General features: G+C 47.4%; 1 protein-coding gene across 4 annotated transcripts in view; it reads right to left on the minus strand.

Moving 5' to 3' along the window:
• LOC113816307 (AKT-interacting protein) overlaps nt 1–10,000 on the minus strand; it is a 98,373-nt gene that overhangs the window by 26,190 nt on the left and 62,183 nt on the right. The window contains exon 1 of one of the 4 annotated variants that reach the window (XM_070137339.1): nt 2,533–2,625. The exons of the other annotated variants lie outside the window; for them this stretch is intronic. The gene's annotated coding sequence lies outside the window, so the exon portion shown is untranslated. Of the gene's footprint in view, nt 1–2,532; nt 2,626–10,000 lie in introns of those variants that run through there. 4 annotated transcript variants of the gene reach the window in all.

Genomic DNA, 10,000 nt, shown 5'->3' on the forward strand with positions numbered 1-10,000 from the left:
CTCTCACTTCCTCTTCCTCACTTCCTCTTTCTTTCTTTCTTCCTCCCTTCCTCCTTCCCTCACACAAACACACACACACACGCTAAGAAGACAAAGAGGCAGAGCCACAAGAGGAAGCAATCCAAGGGCCGACAGGGGGACAGTAAATCCATAATCCCTTGTAAAAGGACGACACCTCCCCCCCCCTCCGCCGGCATAATCAGACACATCCAAGCCCTGTAAGCCTTCCTGGATCCGCCACATACCCACATACCCAGCGTATATCCACAACATACGCCACCTACATTCCCTACTTCCTACATTTACCTACCAAGACGGGGTCTGGACTAAGCGCCCTCTCGCGTTAAATCTCGCCCTTACATAAAATCTAGCCCTCTCACATTCAATCGAGCTCTCTCGCATAAAACCCAGCCCTCTCATATTAAGTCGAGCCCTCTCACATAAAATCTACTCCTCTCACATAAAACCCAGCCCTCTCACATTCAACCCAACCCTCTCACATAACATCCAGCCCTCTCACATCCAATCTAGCCCTCTCACATTCAATCTAGCCCTCTCACATTCAACCCAACCCTTTCACATAACATCCAGCCCTCTCACGTAAAATCTGGCCCCCTCGCCGCACGCGCCCGCAGCCTGCACCAAGGCCTACTCGAACGAGCCCGCTGCACCAAGGCCCTCGTCCGCCCCTCAGCCCGCACGCCCGCCCGCCCGCCCGGGGAATCAGACCACAGGATAAAGCCAGGGCAGCGACGCCCCCCCCTCCCCCTTCCCCCCTTCCTCCTCCCTGTCTCTAGACCGGATCCCGTGGGTAAGTTGATATCCTCTCCCTATCCCTCTCCTTTTTCTCGTCCTCTCTCTTTCCTCCCTCCCCTTCCCTCTCTCTCTTCCTCTCTCCGTATCTAAAAGCCTTGTTCTCCCCCCTCCCCCTCCTCTCCCCAACCCAAGCCACAAAACACCTCCGCTCGTTGACAGAAACATCACCAAGGAATTAAGGAGGATACAAGGGTGCCATCCCTTCCCCCCTCACACACACACACCTCTCCATCCCCCGCCCCCCCCCCTGGCCTTCGAGTGCCACCCCAGGGAGAGCCTCGCTTCCCGGCTGGCGGCGGCGGCGACGAAGCAAGCGGCACTTTCGGGGGAGATCTTTAAATGTTACAAGTCGCTCGTGTCCTTTCGATTCGGCCACTTGTTTCTCAACGCCCATGATGCGGACGATTTTGAAAGGCCATATTACGCATATAAAACACTTGTTCATTAAGTCCCCACTCTCTCGCACTCGCTCGCTCGCTCACTCACTCACTCACTCACTCACTCACTCACTCACTCACTCACGCACTCACTCCCTCTACGCCTAATCTGTAAAGTTTCACTCGTGATGTTGCACGATATTTAATCAAAATTAAAATCAAATAAAAAAATAACATCACAAAGTTGAATAAAAAATTGTAAAGAAGAATAGCACTGAGTGACGAAGCCAAGGCGCTCTAACCTTGCCGACTAAACAGGCACCTTAGAAAAATCGGACCACAACAGCTCCCCTCAGCCTGCAGGGGCTGGCACTAAGAGGCCCTTCATCAGCACAACCTTCCTCGCAGCAGAAGAGGATAGCAACAGGAAGGCGCCCGCCAAACCTGCCGTCCTCCAGAGCCTCACGTGATGGCACCCGAGGACGACAGAGCCACCCGAGGGCCCTCTTCGCGACCCCCTCCCCCGGGCAAGATGGCACTGAGGCACTGCAACGAGGAAGGGGCCGAGGAGGAGGCCCGGGGCGGGAGCTGGCCCGAGCCCTGAGTCACAGCGGTAGGGGTGAGATATCCCCCCGCGCTCCTGCGCTACTACTTTTTGTTCGGCTCCGGAGTTGTGCCGTCGCTGGCGTTGCTGCGTGGCGCGGTCTGGGGGCTGGGGAACGACCGCTGAATCCTCCTCCTCCTCCTTCCTCTTCCAACCCCTCCTTCTCCTCTTTCCTTCCTCCTCCTCCTCTTTCCTTCCTCCTCCTCCTCCTCCAGCCTCGTCACACACCTGCCCCCCGCGCCCCCAGCCGCCTTCCGACGCGTCCCCGAGCTCACAGGTCCCTGGCTCGCGCGAGGAGGGAGCCTCTCGCCCGGTACACTTGTGGGGCAGCGGCGTCCGCTTCTCACTGGGCTACGTTTCCGTACCGTTTTTTCTCTTCCGTTCCTCCCCTTCACTCGCCTATCACTATAAGGCTCCGTATCATCACTTCTCTCACTATCCACACACCGCACCATCACCACCATCCTCACTATCCTCTGCCCTTCGCGTGTCACCTCGCCAAATCACTTCAATCTCTTTCTCCGTTCACTCTATTTCCAATTCCAACCCTTTCCACCTGCGAGGACCGCTCAACACACCCCACTAAACCCCCCGTCGCCGCATCGAACCACCACAAACAAACAAGCGAACCAAAAGAAAAAAAAAGAAAAAAAGAAAAGAAAAAAAACGATTCGAAAGGGTTCCTCCGCGCGACCCTCCCGCCGACGTCGAGGAGGAGCAGCCCCCGTTCGTTACCCGAGTGTTTGCGAGCGTGCTGCCGAGACGCGAGCGAGGAGCGGCGCGCGTTGGTGTGCCACCGTGGTCACCCCCAGACTGACTGACCTGCGGCACCACACCCGTCATCTCCCCGCAACCCCGCCTCACCCCCACCATCCCCACCCATCCTCACCTTCCCTCTTACTCTCAACCCCACTTCCAACCCATCCTCCCCCTCCCTCTCTACTCCCCCGCCCTTGCCACCGCATCTTCCCCTACCCACTTACCTCCTACCACCCAACCACCCTTTCACCTCCCATCCATCCCTCCCGCATCCCTCCCCCTACCCACTCTCTCACCTCCCACCACACCCCACCCCCACCCTCACCCCCAGCCCCACCACCACACCCCACCTTCACCCCCAGCCCCAACACACCCCACCCCCACCCCAACCCCAGCCTAACCACACCCCACCCTCACCCCCAGCCTCAGCATCACCTCGCACAATGAACACGCAATTACGAACACGCGAATCCGATATCCATAAAGGCTTCAATTCCACAACAGATAGGAATGCCTCCCTTTGCCCGTCTTCTTTTTTTCTTTGTGCTCAAGGACGCGGGGGAAGAAAAAAAGAGAAGGAATGGAGGAAAGGGAAGAGGAAGAAGAAAAAGAAGAAGAGAAGAAATAGAGGAAAGGGAAGAGGAAGAAGAAAGGAATAGAGGAAAGGGAAGAGGAAGAAAAAGAAAATGAGAAGGAATAGAGGAAAAGGAAGAGGAAGAAAAAGAAAATGAGAAGGAATAGAGGAAAGGGAAGAGGAAGAGGAAGAGGAAGAAGAAAAAGAAGAAGAGAAGGAATAGAGGAAAGGGAAGAGGAAGAAGAAAGAGAAGAAGAGAAGGAATAGAGGAAAGGGAAGAGGAAGAGGAGGAGAAAAAAGAAGAGAAGGAATAGAGGAAAAGGAAGAGGAAAAGGAAGAGGAAGAAGGGAAAGAAGAGGAGAAGGAATAGAGGAAAAGGAAGAGGAAGAAGGAAGAGGAGAAGAAATAGGAGAAATAGGGGAAGAGGCAAAAAGAGGAGACAAAGGAAGAAGAAAGAGAGGAAGAGGCAAAAAGAGAAGACAAAAGAAGAAGGAGGGGAAGAGGAAGATAACGAAGGGGAAAGAAGAGAGACAAGAAGTGCAAGAGGACGGCGCTGATGAAGAAGAAAGAATAAAACAAGAGAAAGAAGGATAAAGAAGAAGAAACAAAGAGAAGACAGATGAACAAGAAGAAAAATGAAAAAAAAAGATTAAGAAAAAAGAAAGAAGAATAAGAAGGTGAAGAAGAAAAAAAATCTAAATCATGGAGGAGGAGCGAGATTTCGCCTCCAAGCACGATCCCTCTCCCGCCGCGTTGCCAGATACCGACGGCGCTTTCATCTCCGCAGTATTTTTCAAAATTATTTTTCTTTATTTTCTCCAATCACTGTATAAAACCGACAATTGAAAAATCCAAAAAGATATGATCGTATATACTATGAAGAAACATCGCCGTTCTCACCGGACACACACACACACGGGCACACGCACACGCACACGCACACGCACATACACACACACACACACACACACACACACACACACACACACACACACATACACATACACATACACATACATACACACACTATACATATACATATACATATATATACACATACACACACACACACACACACACACACACACACACACACACACACACACACACACACACACACACACACACACACACACACACACACACACACACACACACACACACACACACACACACACACACACACATCCTCTACATATATAGAGATTTTTTTTCTCTCTCTCCCTCCCTCTCTCTTTCTCTCCTCCTCTCTTTCTCACTCTGCCTCTCCTTCTATCCGTCTATCCCTCTCCCTCTCCCTCTCCTTCTCCCTCTCCCTCTCCCTCTCTCCCTCTTTCCCTATCCCTCTTTTATTACTGTCCTTGTTTCCTTTGTTCTATTTAGTGCATAATGATTCCTTCTTCGTACGTTTGTTTATTTCTCTTTACGCTCGTGTTTTTTTTATGACACACCATACCAGAGTAAAAGAAAGAAAGAAAGAAAGGGAGAAAGAAAAAAGGCTTACACAAACAAAATATTCCGTCGTTATGTCGCTAATTGGGAGAACAAACCTCTATCACCCCAACCTGCATTCGCGTCTGAAATATTAGGTTCCTGTCATGTATATTTTAAAATTCCTTTTCATTGTCACTCTGTTGCCAATTCTATCGTTGCATTACAAACATTTTTCAACAGCGTTTCCATGACTGTCTCTCCAAATCGCAACAGAGGTCGTTGATAATCACCATTAAGCATAAAATTATGAACAACAAACCACAACCCACAATAATAACACTAAACACAGTAATAATATTAACAGCAAGAACAACAAGACCAACAATGATACAACTAGAGCAACTACAGCTACCACTACTTACAATCACTACGAACACTACAACTAAAGCGAACTGAAATTACAACTACAACAACAGCAACAATTATTACTACAACAATCAGTACAACAACAACGACTCTCGCCCACAGGTCCCCTAGAAGGTGCCCGCAGGAACCTCCTCCGGGCGAGGGCAGGGCGCCACCCGTGCAAGGGTGCAGGGGCGGGGGGGAGGAGGGGGGAGAATCTGGGGGCATCTTTGACCCTCACCAACGACGCCCTACGCCTCTTTCTCTTCCTCCTTTGCAGTCTTCTTCTTCGTCTTCTTCTCCTCCCCCCCTCTTTTTCCTCGTCCTTGTCTTCCACTTCCTCATCCTCCAACTCTACCAGCATCCTACGCCACCTCCCCCTCCCTCCCCCACCCCATCTCCACCTCCCTCCACCACCCCCACCTCCCCCTCCCTCCCCCCACCACCCCCACCTCCCCTTCCTTCCACCTCCACTTCCTCCGCCACTCGCCATGCAACGCGCGCTCCGAGGACCAAGGCTTCTCGCCGACGCTCCCGTCCCTTCGCTAGTGAAGAGAGAAGCGAGCTCTCCGCTTCTTATTTTCTCGGTTCGGAAGTGGAAAGGCGACTTGGAGATATTTAACTCGTTGGGAAATAAACAGCGTTTCGAAATTATATAGAGTGAAATCAGCTGATAGCGTGAAATCAGCTGATAAGAGTGAAATCAGCTGATAGACTGAAATCAGCTGATAGACTGAAATCAGCTGATAGACTGAAATCAGCAAATAGATAAATAAATAAGTAAACAAATAAAATAAATAAACAGATAAACAAACAAGACCTACACCACAGAACAAACCTCAACGGAAAACAACAAACCCAAACAACAACAATCACCCCCCACCATACCGCCCCCCCTCAAAAAAAAAAAAAAAAAAAAATTGAAGCAACCAAAAATGCAGCATCAACGACACACCACGGCGCTTGCATATGCTGCGTCCCGGCCGGCATGCTGACCCGGGGAAGCAACGCGCGATGAAGACCCCCATTGCATAAGGATGAGATAGCTCTTGCGCCGGGCATACGCTTCTCGCTCTCGTACGCTAGCGAAGACGCGGGGAAGGCCAGTTGTAGCCCCGGTAACCATTGCTATTATCGTTACTATTATCATTGCCATTACCCCTATCGTGACCATGATCATTGCATTGGTTATCGTCACTGTCATTACTGTTATCATCAACGTCATCACTATCACGATCATCATGTGCTATCACTATCACTAAAATATCATCATTACTGTTATCATCAACGTCATCACAATCACGATCATCATATGCTATCACTATCACGAAAATATCATCATTCCTGTTATCATCACCATCATGACCATCACCACCATAAACATCTTATCGCTGCCACTACTATCACCAACCCTTCCGCTACCATTACCACACCATAGGCTACCCTGTTACCATCAACACCATCACTATTACTCTGATCCTCGCTTCACTAATACAAAAATCATTTTATGGCTTCCAGTTATGCTAAAAAGAACGAACAAACAACAACAGAAAGATAGAGAGATACACAGATAAATAAAGATAAGAGATAGAGATAGACGCAGAGAGATTGAGAAACGCAACATATATGAATAGTGCAAGCTAACAATCACTGAGGTTTTGCAATGAGCGGAACCTTATTGGGATGCAAGTGCAAATATCATTCAAGCGGAAGCAGGGGAGGCTGAAGGGGGAGAGGGGGAGGGAGAGGGGGAGGGAGAAGGTGCGGTGAAGGGAGAAGGGGGAGAGGGGAGGGAGAAGGAGGAGAGGGGGAGGGAGAAGGGACGATGAAGAGGGAGAAGGGGCGGTGAAGGGGGAGGGAGAGAGAGAAAGGGGCGGTGAAGGGGGAGAGGGGGAAGAAGGGGAGGGTGAAGGGGGAGGGAGAGAGAGAAAGGGGCGGTGAAGGGGGAGGGGGCCAAGGGGGTAGAAAGGGAGAGATGAAGGGAGGGTAAATGTGAAGGGAGTGGGAGGAGGAAATAGGTTGGTGAAAGGGGGAGAGGAAAGTGATGGGGGGGGGGGAGAAGGGGGTAAAAGGGAGCCTGAACTCTCCTGGCTTCGTGACTCGACTGTAATCCCCGAAAGAATCGACTCCATAGACACACGTTGGAGTCTAGTTGTTGCTTCGGTTCCACTTGTGACTTTGCATAAGAGAGGGAAAGAAGAGAAGGAAAGAGATAGATGCAAACATAGACAGAGACAAAGACATTGGCACACACGTATAGAAGATAGAGACAGAGACAGATTAATAGATAGAGAGGGAGGGAGGGAGGGAGAGGGAGAGTGAGAGGGAGGGAGAGGGGGAGGGAGAGGGGAGGGAGAGGGAGAGGGAGAGGGAGAGGGAGAGGGAGAGGGAGAGGGAGGAGAGGGAGAGGGAGAGGGGGAGGGAAGAGGGAGAGGGAGAGGGAGAGAGAGAGAGAGAGAGAGAGAGAGAGAGAGAGAGAGAGAGAGAGAGAGAGAGAGAGAGAGAGAGAGAGAGAGAGAATGTACTAAATCTGCTATGTTCGGCATGAGTCACCCGAAGCTCAAGATGTCTACCTCCTGACGCAGCTGGCGAAGGTTTAAAGGGAAAAAATGGGAGTAATAAGACAGACACGGAAAGGAAGAAACAAAAACAAATAATAAGAAATACATTACAGGGAGATAAATTGTTAGAGAGAGAGAGAGAGAGAGAGAGAGAGAGCGAGAGAGAGAGAGAGAGAGAGAGAGAGAGAGAGAGAGAGAGAGAGAGAGAGAGAGAGAGAGAGAGAGAGAGAGAGAGAGAGAGAGAGAGAGAGAGAGAGAGAGAGAATGAAAGAACAAGGTCTTCCTGACGGATATACAATACAGACGAGTTACTCAGACTAATCCCTGGCTTTGGATGACAGACAAATTTCCCTGAAAATTCAGCATGAAAAAAATACTCCTATTACTATTACTACTACTACTACTACTACTACTAGCACCACTACTACAACAAAAACAACAATAACAACAAAAACATCAAAAATAAAAACAATAACAATCCCAACAACAACAACAACAACTACTACTACAACTACTACTACTGGTACTGGCACTACCACTAATAATGTTCCTACGACTGCGAATAACACTAATATCAATGATAATATAAACCTACTGATAAAAAACAATACAAATAATACGTAACACCTCCATCATGGGACTGAACGGAAACACGGAAAACACGACACACTATTTTAGTCTGAATAATCACTCGCGAATACTCCTTTTTTCGTTTGTAATGCCATCCGCATCCTTCGACGCCCTCTCTCACCATAATCATAGTCGTCGTCGTCATTCGTAGTCATCATCATATCATCAGCATCATCACCATCATATCATCATCACCACCATCATATCACCATCACCATCATTAATCGTCAATCATAACCATCCCCATCCATTCATCATCCTCATCAAATAATCATAATCATAATCATAATCATAACCATAATCACAATCACAATCACAATCATAACCATAATCACAATCACAATCACAATCACAATCACAATCACAATCATAATAATAATAATAATAATAATAATAATAATAATAATAATAATAATAATAATAATAATAATAATAATAATAATAATAATAACAACAACAACAAAAACAAAAACAGGAAAATAATAACATCAACATCGCCTCGACAAAAAAAAAAAAAAAAAAAAAAAAAGTTAATGCAGATCATGACAGCATAATGATAATGATGATGATGATGATGAAAATAGTTAATGCAGATCGTGACAGCAATCAACAAAGGGAAAGGCGGGCACGCGCATACCTGCCGAACCGCCGCCGCTTCTCGGGCCCTTCGGCATCTCGGGTTTCGCCATATCACATGTTCATTGCTCGAGTCAAACGAGTTTCGAAGTACAAAGTCGTACTGTTGGGGCCTAACGAGGCTTTCGACTTCTCTTCTCTCTATTTATTTCTCTTTCTTTCTCTTTGTTTGTTTGTTTGTTTGTTTGTTTGTTTGTTTGTTTCTTTCTTTCTTTCTTTCTTTCTCTTTCTCTCTCTCTCTGTCTCCCCCTCTTTCTCTCTTTCTCGCTTCCACTCCCACCTTCCCCATACCTTTCTCCTTCTCTCCCTCTCCCCCCACCCTTCATCTATCCTTTTCCTCTTTCTCGATCACATATATCATTAGCCCAAGTGAATATAAGCTCACTTTGGCGAACTCTTCTACGGACATAAAAAAACACATAAACATAGCTATTGTTATCAACTTTTCATCTTCAAAATAACATCTGCATTTTATTACGACGATTCCTTTTAAGAGCTGCAACTGGTAAAATATATTTCTATTTCTCTAATATCAAAAACAGAAGAAATTACTCAGACGACCAGTAACTTTGAAGTAAAAGTCGCGCGCCATGAATACTATGCAGTATCCCCTTGTCTATAAACACTACCCATCATAGAAAACGAACCACAACACAGATCTCTCTGGGGGTAACTCTTATATTTTAGCTTGGCAAACGATACCTCCAATTCATCAGAGAAAATGGGTGTTCTTGGAATCTCTTTAGTATTCTGCTACTTTGCTGCTTAATAATAATACTAGAAAAAACTAGACCAAAGAAATACAGAAATAAATCACAAAAGAACAAAACCAAGAACCTGACGTCACCACAAAGATGAACATATTGCGGCAATATGCAACGCATCAAATTGCACAAGAACACAGTTACGGGGAACGGACTGCGAGAACGTGAGACAGAGATGACCCTCGCAGTTCCACGAATATAAGTACCTTAAAAAAACGTATTACACGAAAAACGTTTCATAATAACACGACAAAAGATCTGAACATAAAAATCATCCGGAAGAGTCATCTGTGGTGGATGTGAATTAACCGGAGCGGACCAACGTATAAGAAGAGCGCGCGCGGCCCAGTTCATAAGGCCGACCAAAAAACATTCTTGAGAAAGCTTCAAGAAATCTTAGTAACAATTCATACAAACAATAGATATATAGACTATAAGCA

Source organism: Penaeus vannamei, chromosome 2 (genome assembly GCF_042767895.1).
Source record: "Penaeus vannamei isolate JL-2024 chromosome 2, ASM4276789v1, whole genome shotgun sequence".
NCBI lineage: Eukaryota > Metazoa > Arthropoda > Malacostraca > Decapoda > Penaeidae > Penaeus > Penaeus vannamei.